This window comes from Oncorhynchus mykiss, chromosome 7, assembly GCF_013265735.2.
Source record: "Oncorhynchus mykiss isolate Arlee chromosome 7, USDA_OmykA_1.1, whole genome shotgun sequence".
In the NCBI taxonomy this organism is placed as follows: domain Eukaryota; kingdom Metazoa; phylum Chordata; class Actinopteri; order Salmoniformes; family Salmonidae; genus Oncorhynchus; species Oncorhynchus mykiss.
In genome coordinates, this window is record NC_048571.1 from 4,836,921 (window position 1) to 4,853,100 (window position 16,180).

At 44.6% G+C, this 16,180-nt stretch overlaps 1 protein-coding gene across 1 annotated transcript in view; it reads right to left on the bottom strand.

Annotated features, from left to right (window-relative positions):
- The window catches only part of LOC110512788 (E3 ubiquitin-protein ligase HECW2), an 83,958-nt gene that overhangs the window by 66,103 nt on the left and 1,675 nt on the right, over positions 1-16,180 (bottom strand). The window lies entirely within an intron of this gene.

Below are 16,180 nucleotides of genomic sequence, written 5' to 3' on the forward strand. Positions count from 1 at the left end.
CAGACAGTCTGACTACCAACACAGATCACTAACAGACAGTCGGACTACCAACACAGATCACTAACAAAACAGACAGTCTGACTACCAACACAGATCACTAACAGACAGTCTGACTACCAACACAGATCACTAACAAAACAGACAGTCTGACTACCAATTCAGATCACTAACAAAACAGACAGTCGGACTACCAACACAGATCAAGAAACAGACAGTCTGACTACCAATTCAGATCACTAACAAAACAGACAGTCTGACTACCAATTCAGATCACTAACAAAACAGACAGTCTGACTACCAATTCAGATCACTAACAAAACAGACAGTCTGACTACCAACACAGATCACTAACAGACAGTCGGACTACCAACACAGATCACTAACAGACAGTCGGACTACCAACTCAGATCAGTTATCAAACAGAGAGAGTCAGTATCTTTCCTGCCTGGAGACCAGAAGGAACTAGAAGAGAAGACAGTGAGTATGAGGTCTTATATAACAGTTTTTTTTTTTTCTCTCTCTCTCTCTCTCTCTCTCTCTCTCTCTCTCTCTCTCTCTCTCTCTCTCTCTCTCTCTCTCTCTCTCTCTCTCTCTCTCTCTCTCTCTCTCTCTCTCTCTCTCTCTCTCTCTCTCTCTCTCTCTCTCTCTCTCTCTCTCTCTCTCTCTCTCTCTCTCTCTCTCTCTCTCTCTCAAATATGGAGTTGATGCTGGGGAATGTCAGTACGTCAGGCTGTTTGACAGTAGAGGCAGAATAACGGAAGGATTGGTTGGATGGAAAACGAGAGAAAAAGAAAGCTAGGTTCAGATGGGGTCACGGTTCTCTTTTCTAGCTTTTCATTGAAACTCCAAAACAGTAATATTGGAGAACGTAAGTCTCACGTAGCCAGATGTCATAACCTGGTCTCTGCACTGAGTTCTGCTCTGTGAGGTGAAGCCTGCTAATAGGGGCTTTGATAGAGGCTTCGCAGACTGATGTTATAACCTGGTCTCTGCGCTGAGTTCTGCTCTGTGAGGTGAAGCCTGCTAATAGAGGCTTTGATAGAGGCTTCGCAGACTGATGTCATAACCTGGTCTCTGCACTGAGTTCTGCTCTGTGAGGCGAAGCCTGCTAATAGAGGTTTTGATAGAGGCTTCGCAGACTGATGTCATAACCTGGTCTCTGCACTGAGTTCTGCTCTGTGAGGCGAAGCCTGCTAATATAGGCTTTGATAGAGGCTTCGCAGACTGATGTTATAACCTGGTCTCTGCACTGAGTTCTGCTCTGTGAGGTGAAGCCTGCTAATATAGGCTTTGATAGAGGCTTCGCAGACTGATGTTATAACCTGGTCTCTGCACTGAGTTCTGCTCTGTGAGGTGAAGCCTGCTAATAGAGGTTTTGATAGAGGCTTTGCAGACTGATGTTATAACCTGGTCTCTGCACTGAGTTCTGCTCTGTGAAGCCTGCTAATATAAGCTTTGATAGAGGCTTCACAGACTGATGTTATAACCTGGTCTCTGCACTGAGTTCTGCTCTGTGAGGTGAAGCCTGCTAATAGAGGCTTTGATAGAGTCTTCGCAGACTGATGTTATAACCTGGTCTCTGCACTGAGTTCTGCTCTGTGAGGTGAAGCCTGCTAATAGAGGCTTTGATAGAGGCTCCACAGACTGATGTTATAACCTGGTCTCTGCACTGAGTTCTGCTCTGTGAAGCCTGCTAATATAAGCTTTGATAGAGGCTTCGCAGACTGATGTTATAACCTGGTCTCTGCACTGAGTTCTGCTCTGTGAGGTGAAGCATGCTAATAGAGGTTTTGATAGAGGCGTTGCAGACTGATGTTATAACCTGGTCTCTGCACTGAGTTCTGCTCTGTGAGGTGAAGCCTGCTAATATAAGCTTGATAGAGGCTTCGCAGACTGATGTTATAACCTGGTCTCTGCACTGAGTTCTGCTCTGTGAGGTGAAGCCTGCTAATAGAGGTTTTGATAGAGGCTTCACAGACTGATGTTATAACCTGGTCTCTGCACTGTTCTGCTCTGTGAGGTGAAGCCTGCTAATAGAGGTTTTGATAGAGGCTTCGCAGACTGATGTCATAACCTGGTCTCTGCACTGAGTTCTGCTCTGTGAGGCAAAGCCTGCTAATAGAGGTTTTGATAGAGGCTTCACAGACTGATGTTATAACCTGGTCTCTGCACTGAGTTCTGCTCTGTGAGGCGAAGCCTGCTAATATAGGCTTTGATAGAGGCTTCGCAGACTGATGTTATAACCTGGTCTCTGCACTGAGTTCTGCTCTGTGAGGTGAAGCCTGCTAATAGAGGTTTTGATAGAGGCTCCGCAGACTGATGTCATAACCTGGTCTCTGCACTGAGTTCTGCTCTGTGAGGTGAAGCCTGCTAATAGAGGTTTTGATAGAGGCTCCGCAGACTGATGTTATGGTTCTGGAACACGTTAGTAGGTCAGGAATCTGTCTGTCCTCTCTGTCTCTCAAACGCTCTCCAAAAGACAGGGCTTTCACATAAAACAAATAATTATAATCATCCCGTAGCCTCACACGTTTGGTATCCATCTGTCCTCTTTCCGGGCTTTCACATAAAACAAATAATTATAATCATCCCGTAGACGTTTGGTATCCATCTGTCCTCTTTCAGGGCTATTCACATAAAACAGCAGGATAATAGACATTGTGTATTATTTCCACAGCTCCAACTATTGTGATGGATTTCAGTGACAGCTTGGTACCTGGAGCAGCATGTTAAGAGGAGAAATCCTCTGTAACATCTTTCCAATCATCTGTTTCCTCCGACCACCAGGTTCATTCACAAGGCTGGAATCTAGATTACACCCAGGGTGCTTCCCATGGCAGCCTATTCCCTCTGTAGTACACTACTTCTACCAGGGCCCATATATGGCTCTCGTCAAAAGTATTGCGCTGTATAGGAAATAGGATAGGATGCCATTTGGGGCGTACCACCTCTGTTGGGAAGCCCAGAGGAATACAGTAGTACAGTAAAACAGACTGCAGAGGGGTTAAATCATTTAGACATGTCTGGTGTTACACTGCTGTATACAGAATCTGCTCTTTAATGGAGGGGAAAGGAATGCGTGCACACAGACACACACACACACACACACACACACACACACACACACACACACACACACACACACACACACACACACACACACACACACACACACACACACACACACACAAATAGAGATTGCTTTAAAAATAGCTCCGGGGCAGTTCTGAATGAATCACTGGCAGAGCACAGAGGTACTCACGCCCACATGGCAACACACACACACACAGAGAGAAATATGCAGAAGGTGAATGCTGTTGATTTGAGGTTGAGGATTAGAGGGAGAATGGGTGGATGTAGTGTTCACTGAATGCTTCCTCTAATCCCTGTATTACCACACAGCTCCAATCTGATCATCACTCCTCTCCCCCTTCATCCTCTCTCTGCCCCTCCCTCCATCCATGTTGATCTCCATGGTTACAGCACACTCTCCCTTACCTCACTCACCTCTCAATATCCCTCACTCCCCTCTCCCTCTCTCCCTCACCTCACTCACCTCACAATCCCCTTACTCCCCTCACCCTCACCTCACAATATCCATTACTCCCCTCTCCCTTACCTCACTCACCTCTCAAAATCCCTCACTCCCCTCTCCCGCAACTCACTCACCTCTCAATATCCCTCACTCCCCTCTCCCTCACTCACTCACCTCTCAATATCCCTCACTTCCATTTCTCTCAACTCCCTCACCTCTCAATATCCCTCACTCCCCTCTCCCTCACCTCTCAATATCCCTCACTCCCCTCTCCCTCACTCACTCACCTCTCAATATCCCTCACTCCCATTTCTCTCAACTCCCTCACCTCTCAATATCCCTCACTCCGCTCAACTCCCTCACCTCTCAATATCCCTCACTCCCCTCTCCCTCCCTCTCTTCCTCACTCACTCACCTCTCAATATCCCTCACTCCCCTCTCCCTCACCTCTCAATATCACTCACTCCCCTCTCTCCCTCACTCACTCACCTCTCAATATCCCTCACTCCCCTCAACTCTCAATATCCCTCACTTCCATCTTCCCCTCTCTCTCACACGTAATTTTTATAGAATTCTATTTCTATCTTCATCAAACAAAGGAAGTTAATTCACTATATACTGTAGACCTGATAAAACAACCCACACTATATACTGTAGACCTGATAAAACAACCCCACTATATACTGTAGACCTGATAAAACAACCCCACTATATACTGTAGACCTGATAAAACAACCCCCACTATATACTGTAGACCTGATAAAACAACCCCCACTATATACTGTAGACCTGATAAAACAACCCCATGTATATACTGTAGACCTGATAAAACAACCCCCACTATATACTGTAGACCTGATAAAACAACCCCCACTATATACTGTAGACCTGATAAAACAACCCACACTATATACTGTAGACCTGATAAAACAACCCCCACTATATACTGTAGACCTGATAAAACAACCCCACTATATACTGTAGACCTGATAAAACAACCCCCACTATATACTGTAGACCTGATAAAACAACCCCACTATATACTGTAGACCTGATAAAACAACCCCCACTATATACTGTAGACCTGATAAAACAACCCACACTAAATACTGTAGACCTGATAAAACAACCCCCACTATATACTGTAGACCTGATAAAACAACCCCACTATATACTGTAGACCTGATAAAACAACCCCCACTATATACTGTAGACCTGATAAAACAACCCCACTATATACTGTAGACCTGATAAAACAACCCCACTATATACTGTAGACCTGATAAAACAACCCCACTATATACTGTAGACCTGATAAAACAACCCCCACTATATACTGTAGACCTGATAAAACAACCCCCACTATATACTGTAGACCTGATAAAACAACCCCCACTATATACTGTAGACCTGATAAAACAACCCCACTATATACTGTAGACCTGATAAAACAACCCCACTATATACTGTAGACCTGATAAAACAACCCCATGTATATACTGTAGACCTGATAAAACAACCCACACTATATACTGTAGACCTGATAAAACAACCCCCACTATATACTGTAGACCTGATAAAACAACCCCACTATATACTGTAGACCTGATAAAACAACCCCACTATATACTGTAGACCTGATAAAACAACCCCCACTATATACTGTAGACCTGATAAAACAACCCCACTATATACTGTAGACCTGATAAAACAACCCACACTATATACTGTAGACCTGATAAAACAACCCCCACTATATACTGTAGACCTGATAAAACAACCCCCACTATATACTGTAGACCTGATAAAACAACCCCACTATATACTGTAGACCTGATAAAACAACCCCACTATATACTGTAGACCTGATAAAACAACCCCATGTATATACTGTAGACCTGATAAAACAACCCACACTATATACTGTAGACCTGATAAAACAACCCCCACTATATACTGTAGACCTGATAAAACAACCCCACTATATACTGTAGACCTGATAAAACAACCCCACTATATACTGTAGACCTGATAAAACAACCCCCACTATATACTGTAGACCTGATAAAACAACCCCACTATATACTGTAGACCTGATAAAACAACCCACACTATATACTGTAGACCTGATAAAACAACCCCCACTATATACTGTAGATCTGATAAAACAACCCACACTATATACTGTAGACCTGATAAAACAACCCCACTATATACTGTAGACCTGATAAAACAACCCCCACTATATACTGTAGACCTGATAAAACAACCCCACTATATACTGTAGACCTGATAAAACAACCCCCACTATATACTGTAGACCTGATAAAACAACCCCCACTATATACTGTAGACCTGATAAAACAACCCCCACTATATACTGTAGACCTGATAAAACAACCCCCATGTATATACTGTAGACCTGATAAAACAACCCCCACTATATACTGTAGACCTGATAAAACAACCCCACTATATACTGTAGACCTGATAAAACAACCCCACTATATACTGTAGACCTGATAAAACAACCCCCACTATATACTGTAGACCTGATAAAACAACCCCCACTATATACTGTAGACCTGATAAAACAACCCCCACTATATACTGTAGACCTGATAAAACAACCCCACTATATACTGTAGACCTGATAAAACAACCCCCACTATATACTGTAGACCTGATAAAACAACCCACACTATATACTGTAGACCTGATAAAACAACCCCCACTATATACTGTAGACCTGATAAAACAACCCACACTATATACTGTAGACCTGATAAAACAACCCCCACTATATACTGTAGACCTGATAAAACAACCCACACTATATACTGTAGACCTGATAAAACAACCCCCACTATATACTGTAGACCTGATAAAACAACCCCACTATATACTGTAGACCTGATAAAACAACCCCCACTATATACTGTAGACCTGATAAAACAACCCCACTATATACTGTAGACCTGATAAAACAACCCCCACTATATACTGTAGACCTGATAAAACAACCCCACTATATACTGTAGACCTGATAAAACAACCCCCACTATATACTGTAGACCTGATAAAACAACCCCACTATATACTGTAGACCTGATAAAACAACCCACACTATATACTGTAGACCTGATAAAACAACCCCACTATATACTGTAGACCTGATAAAACAACCCCCACTATATACTGTAGACCTGATAAAACAACCCCACTATATACTGTAGACCTGATAAAACAACCCCACTATATACTGTAGATCTGATAAAACAACCCCACTATATACTGTAGACCTGATAAAACAACCCCCACTATATACTGTAGACCTGATAAAACAACCCCACTATATACTGTAGACCTGATAAAACAACCCCCACTATATACTGTAGACCTGATAAAACAACCCCCACTATATACTGTAGACCTGATAAAACAACCCCCACTATATACTGTAGACCTGATAAAACAACCCCCACTATATACTGTAGACCTGATAAAACAACCCACACTATATACTGTAGACCTGATAAAACAACCCCCACTATATACTGTAGACCTGATAAAACAACCCCCACTATATACTGTAGACCTGATAAAACAACCCACACTATATACTGTAGACCTGATAAAACAACCCCCACTATATACTGTAGACCTGATAAAACAACCCCCACTATATACTGTAGACCTGATAAAACAACCCCACTATATACTGTAGACCTGATAAAACAACCCCCACTATATACTGTAGACCTGATAAAACAACCCCCACTATATACTGTAGACCTGATAAAACAACCCCCACTATATACTGTAGACCTGATAAAACAACCCCACTATATACTGTAGACCTGATAAAACAACCCCCACTATATACTGTAGACCTGATAAAACAACCCCACTATATACTGTAGACCTGATAAAACAACCCCACTATATACTGTAGACCTGATAAAACAACCCCCACTATATACTGTAGACCTGATAAAACAACCCCCATGTATATACTGTAGACCTGATAAAACAACCCCCACTATATACTGTAGACCTGATAAAACAACCCCCACTAAATACTGTAGACCTGATAAAACAACCCCCACTATATACTGTAGACCTGATAAAACAACCCCCACTATATACTGTAGACCTGATAAAACAACCCCACTATATACTGTAGACCTGATAAAACAACCCACACTATATACTGTAGACCTGATAAAACAACCCACACTATATACTGTAGACCTGATAAAACAACCCCCACTATATACTGTAGACCTGATAAAACAACCCACACTATATACTGTAGACCTGATAAAACAACCCCCACTATATACTGTAGACCTGATAAAACAACCCCATGTATATACTGTAGACCTGATAAAACAACTCCATGTATATACTGTAGACCTGATAAAACAACCCCCACTATATACTGTAGACCTGATAAAACAACCCCACTATATACTGTAGACCTGATAAAACAACCCCACTATATACTGTAGACCTGATAAAACAACCCCCACTATATACTGTAGACCTGATAAAACAACCCACACTATATACTGTAGACCTGATAAAACAACCCCACTATATACTGTAGACCTGATAAAACAACCCACACTATATACTGTAGACCTGATAAAACAACCCCCACTATATACTGTAGACCTGATAAAACAACCCCACTATATACTGTAGACCTGATAAAACAACCCCACTATATACTGTAGACCTGATAAAACAACCCCCACTATATACTGTAGACCTGATAAAACAACCCCACTATATACTGTAGACCTGATAAAACAACCCCACTATATACTGTAGACCTGATAAAACAACCCACACTATATACTGTAGACCTGATAAAACAACCCCCACTATATACTGTAGACCTGATAAAACAACCCACACTATATACTGTAGACCTGATAAAACAACCCCACTATATACTGTAGACCTGATAAAACAACCCACACTATATACTGTAGACCTGATAAAACAACCCCCACTATATACTGTAGACCTGATAAAACAACCCCACTATATACTGTAGACCTGATAAAACAACCCCACTATATACTGTAGACCTGATAAAACAACCCCCACTATATACTGTAGACCTGATAAAACAACCCCACTATATACTGTAGACCTGATAAAACAACCCCCACTATATACTGTAGACCTGATAAAACAACCCCACTATATACTGTAGACCTGATAAAACAACCCCACTATATACTGTAGACCTGATAAAACAACCCCCACTATATACTGTAGACCTGATAAAACAACCCCACTATATACTGTAGACCTGATAAAACAACCCCACTAAATACTGTAGACCTGATAAAACAACCCCACTATATACTGTAGACCTGATAAAACAACTCCATGTATATACTGTAGACCTGATAAAACAACCCCCACTATATACTGTAGACCTGATAAAGGGAGGAGGATAACCTCTAACCAGTTAAATCAGGGAGGAGGATAACCTCTAACCAGAGTCAGTTAAATCAGGGAGGAGGATAACCTCTAACCAGAGTCAGTTAAATCAGGGAGAAGGATAACCTCTAACCAGTTAAATTAGGGAAGAGGATAACCTCTAACCAGAGTCAGTTAAATCAGGGAGAAGGATAACCTCTAACCAGTTAAATCAGGGAAGAGGATAATCTCTAACCAGTTAAATCAGGGAGGATAACCTCTAACCAGTTAAATCAGGGAGGAGGATAACCTCTAACCAGTTAAATCAGGGAGGAGGATAACCTCTAACCAGTTAAATCAGGGAGGAGGATAACCTCTAACCAGTTAAATCAGGGAGGAGGATAACCCTGTGGTCGCGATGGTAAACACACACACACACACACACACACACACACACACACACACACACACACACACACACACACGCAAACCCCCCCACACACACAAACACACAAACAAAGACACAAACACAAACACACACAAACTCACCTGTGGCATTAAATGTACTGTAATCTGGCCACATCAATCTAACTGCTCTGAATAGATGGCTTTGTAACTGGACTGGGTCGACACACAAACACATAACCTCTGGTTCTGTCCTGGTTGTAGAGTCCTGTGGCGCCGTCTCAACCTCCTATCAGTATCAGTGCAGGGCTGTCTGTCTGTCAGAACACCTGAGACCCATTAGCTAATGATCTGACACCCCTCACTCCTAATGGGCAGAGAGACACACGAGAGGACCTACCTCCTGAAGACCCCAGCCAGGGCAGGGAGACACACGAGAGGACCTACCTCCTGAAGACCCCGGCCAGGGCAGGGAGACACACGAGAGGACCTACCTCCTGAAGACCCCGGCCAGGGCAGGGAGACACACGAGAGGACCTACCTCCTGAAGACCCCGGCCAGGACAGAGAGACACACGAGAGGACCTACCTCCTGAAGACCCCGGCCAGGGCAGGGAGACACACGAGAGGACCTACCTCCTGAAGACCCCGGCCAGGGCAGAGAGACACACGAGAGGACCTACCTCCTGAAGACCCCGGCCAGGGCAGAGAGACACGAGAGGACCTACCTCCTGAAGACCCCGGACAGGGCAGGGAGACACACGAGAGGACCTACCTCCTGAAGACCCCGGCCAGGGCAGAGAGACACGAGAGGACCTACCTCCTGAAGACCCCGGCCAGGGCAGAGAGACAGCTAATTCAGCCATCTCCCCTACCTTCACCTCCCTACCCACCAATCCAATATCCTGTTGTCGTCTACACACCATCCAATATGGTGTTGTAGTCTACACACCAATCCAATATCCTGTTGTAGTCTACACACCATCCAATATGGTGTTGTAGTCTACACACCATCCAATATGGTATTGTAATCTACACACCATCCAATATCCTGTTGTCGTCTACACACCATCCAATATCCTGTTGTAGTCTACACACCATCCAATATCCTGTTGTCGTCTACACACCATCCAATATCCTGTTGTCGTCTATACACCATCCAATATCCTGTTGTAGTCTACACACCATCCAATATGGTGTTGTAGTCTACACACCATCCAATATCCTGTTGTAGTCTACACACCATCCAATATCCTGTTGTAGTCTACACACCATCCAATATCCTGTTGTCGTCTACACACCATCCAATATCCTGTTGTAGTCTACACACCATCCAATATCCTGTTGTAGTCTTCACACCATCCAATATCCTGTTGTAGTCTACACACCATTCAACATCCTGTTGTAGTCTTCACACCATCCAATATCCTGTTGTAGTCTACACACCATTCAACATCCTGTTGTAGTCTTCACACCATCCAACACAACAGTCAGTGTGACTGTCCTGGTTATAACAACATGACCAACACAACAGTCAGTGTGACAGTCCTGGTTATAACAACATGACCAACACAACAGTCAGTGTGACTGTCCTGGTTATAACAACATGACCAACACAACAGTCAGTGTGACTGTCCTGGTTATAACAACATGACCAACACAACAGTCAGTGTGACTGTCCTGGTTATAAATAACTAACTGTTACTGCTATTTATACCACAGCAAAAGCACACACCCACACCACACATGACTGTGGACTTCTTGTCCTGACATGACCCACTCAGCCCTCCTAAAACAGCCCAGAACATGGAGCTCAATTGTCATCTACATTACCGACACGTCCTGTCTAGTCCAGAGAGAGGAAAACACCAACATGGGCCTTTCCTTGACCCCTTCCTGTGTATGCAGTGATCACACACACACACACACACACACACACACACACACACACACACACACACACACACACACACACACACACACACACACACACACACACAGTTCAGACTTCCAACACACAGTCACATGCTCTTTCTTAAAACCTCATCACAGATGTCTACATTTCTATGTGTAATGTTTGAACATTCTGATAGGAGATGACTTGGCTCACTAATGTGAATGTGTAAATAAAATACCAGAGTCAATCTATTCCTGTCCGGTATGTTGTTGTTCCACTGGTACTGTGGGTTTGTATCTGCTATAAGAAACAGAGAAGAGAAGTTCTGGCTCAGACAGGGCTACTTAACAAACCAGTAGTAGTCTAGGTTATTACCATGTTACAATGTAAGAATGTTACCAGCTAATTTCTTATTAAGCACCTGGTCATCTATGTGTTGTAAAATAAAGGTGCCATATCACTGCAACTCTATACAACCAGCCACACCTACTGCCTTCAGGGTACTGAGATCAGGTTGTCAGACTACTGCCTTCAGGGTACTGAGATCAGGTTGTCAGACTACTGCCTTCAGGGTACTGAGATCAGGTTGTCAGACTACTGCCTTCAGGGTACTGAGATCAGGTTGTCAGACTACTGCCTTCAGGGTACTGAGATCAGGTTGTCAGACTACTGCCTTCAGGGTACTGAGATCAGGTTGTCAGACTACTGCCTTCAGGGTACTGAGATCAGGTTGTCAGACTACTGCCTTCAGGGTACTGAGATCAGGTTGTCAGACTACTGCCTTCAGGGTACTGAGATCAGGTTGTCAGACTACTGCCTTCAGGGTACTGAGATCAGGTTGTCAGACTACTGCCTTCAGGGTACTGAGATCAGGTTGTCAGACTACTGCCTTCGGGGTACTGAGATCAGGTTGTCAGACTACTGCCTTCAGGGTACTGAGATCAGGTTGTCAGACTACTGCCTTCAGGGTACTGAGATCAGGTTGTCAGACTACTGCCTTCAGGGTACTGAGATCAGGTTGTCAGACTACTGCCTTCAGGGTACTGAGATCAGGTTGTCAGACTACTGCCTTCAGGGTACTGAGATCAGGTTGTCAGACTACTGCCTTCAGGGTACTGAGATCAGGTTGTCAGACTACTGCCTTCAGGGTACTGAGATCAGGTTGTCAGACTACTGCCTTCGGGGTACTGAGATCAGGTTGTCAGACTACTGCCTTCAGGGTACTGAGATCAGGTTGTCAGACTACTGCCTTCGGGGTACTGAGATCAGGTTGTCAGACTACTGCCTTCGGGGTACTGAGATCAGGTTGTCAGACTACTGCCTTCGGGGTACTGAGATCAGGTTGTCAGACTACTGCCTTCGGGGTACTGAGATCAGGTTGTCAGACTACTGCCTTCAGGGTACTGAGATCAGGTTGTCAGACTACTGCCTTCAGGGTACTGAGATCACGTTGTCAGACTACTGCCTTCGGGGTACTGAGATCAGGTTGTCAGACTACTGCCTTCAGGGTACTGAGATCAGGTTGTCAGACTACTGCCTTCAGGGTACTGAGATCAGGTTGTCAGACTACTGCCTTCAGGGTACTGAGATCACGTTGTCAGACTACTGCCTTCAGGGTACTGAGATCAGGTTGTCAGACTACTGCCTTCAGGGTACTGAGATCAGGTTGTCAGACTACTGCCTTCGGGGTACTGAGATCAGGTTGTCAGACTACTGCCTTCGGGGTACTGAGATCAGGTTGTCAGACTACTGCCTTCAGGGTACTGAGATCAGGTTGTCAGACTAATTCCTTCAGGGTACTGAGATCAGGTTGTCAGACTACTGCCTTCAGGGTACTGGGATCAGGTTGTCAGACTACTGCCTTCAGGGTACTGAGATCAGGTTGTCAGACTACTGCCTTCAGGGTACTGAGATCAGGTTGTCAGACTACTGCCTTCAGGGTAATGAGATCAGGTTGTCAGACTACTGCCTTCAGGGTACTGGGATCAGGTTGTCAGACTACTGCCTTCAGGGTACTGAGATCAGGTTGTCAGACTTATCACAGAGACAGGTATGGAGGTATGTGGGTTTCCCTGACCTGTTCTGTCCTGCCTTATCCTGTCCTGCCCTGTCCTTTTCTATCCTGCCTTATTCTGTCCTGCCTTATCCTGTCCTGTCCTTTTCTGTCCTGTCACCTCAGGTCACGGTGGTGATGCTCATACAGGGGTAGACTAGTGAATCTCAATTAAAAGGAGGAGGGATCAGGATTGGACCAGGCTCAGAGAGAGAGAGTGATCCAGGGCTTGGGGGCCTGTCTAGAGCCTAGAGGAGAGAGAGAGAGGGGGAGAGAGAGAGACACACAGCCAACCTTCATCCAATCAGCTTCAAGCGTCAGGCATACAGGGTTTACATTCCCTAATCACCCTGTCAGGAGATTACACTGAGAAAGGAGGGAGGGATGAAGGTAGTATGGGAGGAAGAGGAGAGAGGAGGGAGCAGACAGCGAGAGAGAGAGAGAGAGAGAGAGAGGAGGGAGTAGGCAGCGAGAGAGAGAGAGAGAGAGAGAGAGAGAGAGAGAGAGAAGGCAGCGAGAGAGAGAGAGAGAGAGAGAGAGAGAGAGAGAGAGAGAGGGGGGGGGAGCAGGCAGCGAGAGAGAGAGAGAGAGAGGTGGAGAGAATAAGTGAAAGAGGGAGAGAGTGAAAGAGGGCGAGGTACCACTGTACAGAGAGGAGAGCTCTTAAAGGGCTGGCACAGCGGAGGTGGTATGGAGATATCTGAGATGTAGCCTACAAAACCGTTTCCACACGAGGCAGAAATAGGATGGTAGAGAGAGCGATGCGATATGGGTGTGTTTGTGTGTGTATGAAGTGACAGGTGTCTAGAACAGTTTAGGTTATAGTGTAGTAATGTTAGGTTAGGTACCATAAGATTCTCCCTCTCCTCTCCTGTCTACCCTCTGGTTTTGGATTCAACCACAGACAGGTACCATTCCCAAAATACACTGGCGTTATGTGACAATATTGTTGACTAAAGTACTAAAAACAACCTTCCTCTATTCTCTCCGCTTAAAGGAAATTAGGTCATAAGTCCAAGAGAAAAGCAGAGGCAGCCAGGCAGTAGACCCCAGTCACATGGGTGGTGGGTCGTGGTTAAGGTGTATTAACAGAACTACAGGTAAGGTGTGTTAACAGAGCTACAGGTCAGGTGTGTTAACAGAGCTACAGGTGAGGTGTGTTAACAGAGCTACAGGTCAGGTGTGTTAACAGAGCTACAGGTCAGGTGTGTTAACAGAGCTACAGGTCAGGTGTGTTAACAGAACTACAGGTCAGGTGTGTTAACAGAGCTACAGGTCAGGTGTATTAACAGAACTACAGGTCAGGTGTGTTAACAGAACTACAGGTCAGGTGTGTTAACAGAGCTACAGGTCAGGTGTATTAACAGAACTACAGGTCAGGTGTGTTAACAGAGCTACAGGTCAGGTGTGTTAACAGAGCTACAGGTCAGGTGTATTAACAGAACTACAGGTGAGGTGTGTTAACAGAGCTACAGGTCAGGTGTGTTAACAGAACTACAGGTCAGGTGTGTTAACAGAGCTACAGGTCAGGTGTGTTAACAGAGCTACAGGTGAGGTGTGTTAACAGAGCTACAGGTGAGGTGTGTTAACAGAGCTACAGGTGAGGTGTGTTAACAGAGCTACAGGTCAGGTGTGTTAACAGAACTACAGGTCAGGTGTGTTAACAGAACTACAGGTCAGGTGTGTTAACAGAGCTACAGGTCAGGTGTGTTAACAGAGCTACAGGTCAGGTGTATTAACAGAACTACAGGTCAGGTGTGTTAACAGAACTACAGGTCAGGTGTGTTAACAGAGCTACAGGTCAGGTGTATTAACAGAACTACAGGTCAGGTGTGTTAACAGAGCTACAGGTCAGGTGTGTTAACAGAGCTACAGGTCAGGTGTATTAACAGAACTACAGGTCAGGTGTGTTAACAGAGCTACAGGTCAGGTGTGTTAACAGAGCTACAGGTCAGGTGTATTAACAGAACTACAGGTCAGGTGGGTTAACAGAACTACAGGTCAGGTGTGTTAACAGAGCTACAGGTCAGGTGTATTAACAGAACTACAGGTCAGGTGTGTTAACAGAGCTACAGGTCAGGTGTGTTAACAGAGCTACAGGTCAGGTGTATTAACAGAACTACAGGTCAGGTGTGTTAACAGAGCTACAGGTCAGGTGTGTTAACAGAGCTACAGGTCAGGTGTGTTAACAGAGCTACAGGTCAGGTGTATTAACAGAACTACAGGTCAGGTGTGTTAACAGAGCTACAGGTCAGGTGTGTTAACAGAGCTACAGGCAAGGTGTGTTAACAGAGCTACAGGTGATGTGTGTTAACATAGTTACAGGTCAGGTGTATTAACAGAGCTACAGGTAAGGTGTGTTAACAGAGCTACAGGTCAGGTGTATTAACAGAGCTACAGGTAAGGTGTGTTAACAGAGCTACAGGTCAGGTGTGTTAACAGAACTACAGGTCAGATGTGTTAGCAGAGCTACAGGGTGATCCATGGAGTCACCGTGTTTAGGGACAGTGAATGTAAGAGGCAAAATGGACAGCCAGTGTGGAACGGAATGACTGGTATTATATTCAGTTGGTCAACAACAACACAGATAGGATGCAACTTAAATGGCACACTATTCCCTATATAGTGCACTACTTTTGACCGGCGCCCATCAAAAGCAGTGCACTACATTGGAAATAGGGTGCCGTTTGGCCATAGAGTTCGGAAGTTCCCGGCCAGTGGCACAGGATGGAATGTTATGGGCAGGGCTCTGAGCTGTGGACAGGAAGCTAGCTGCATTGTGTATGTGTGTGTGTGTTGCCTAGGCTACATATTGTTCTCCCTCACATACCACCAGTTATTTCTGGACT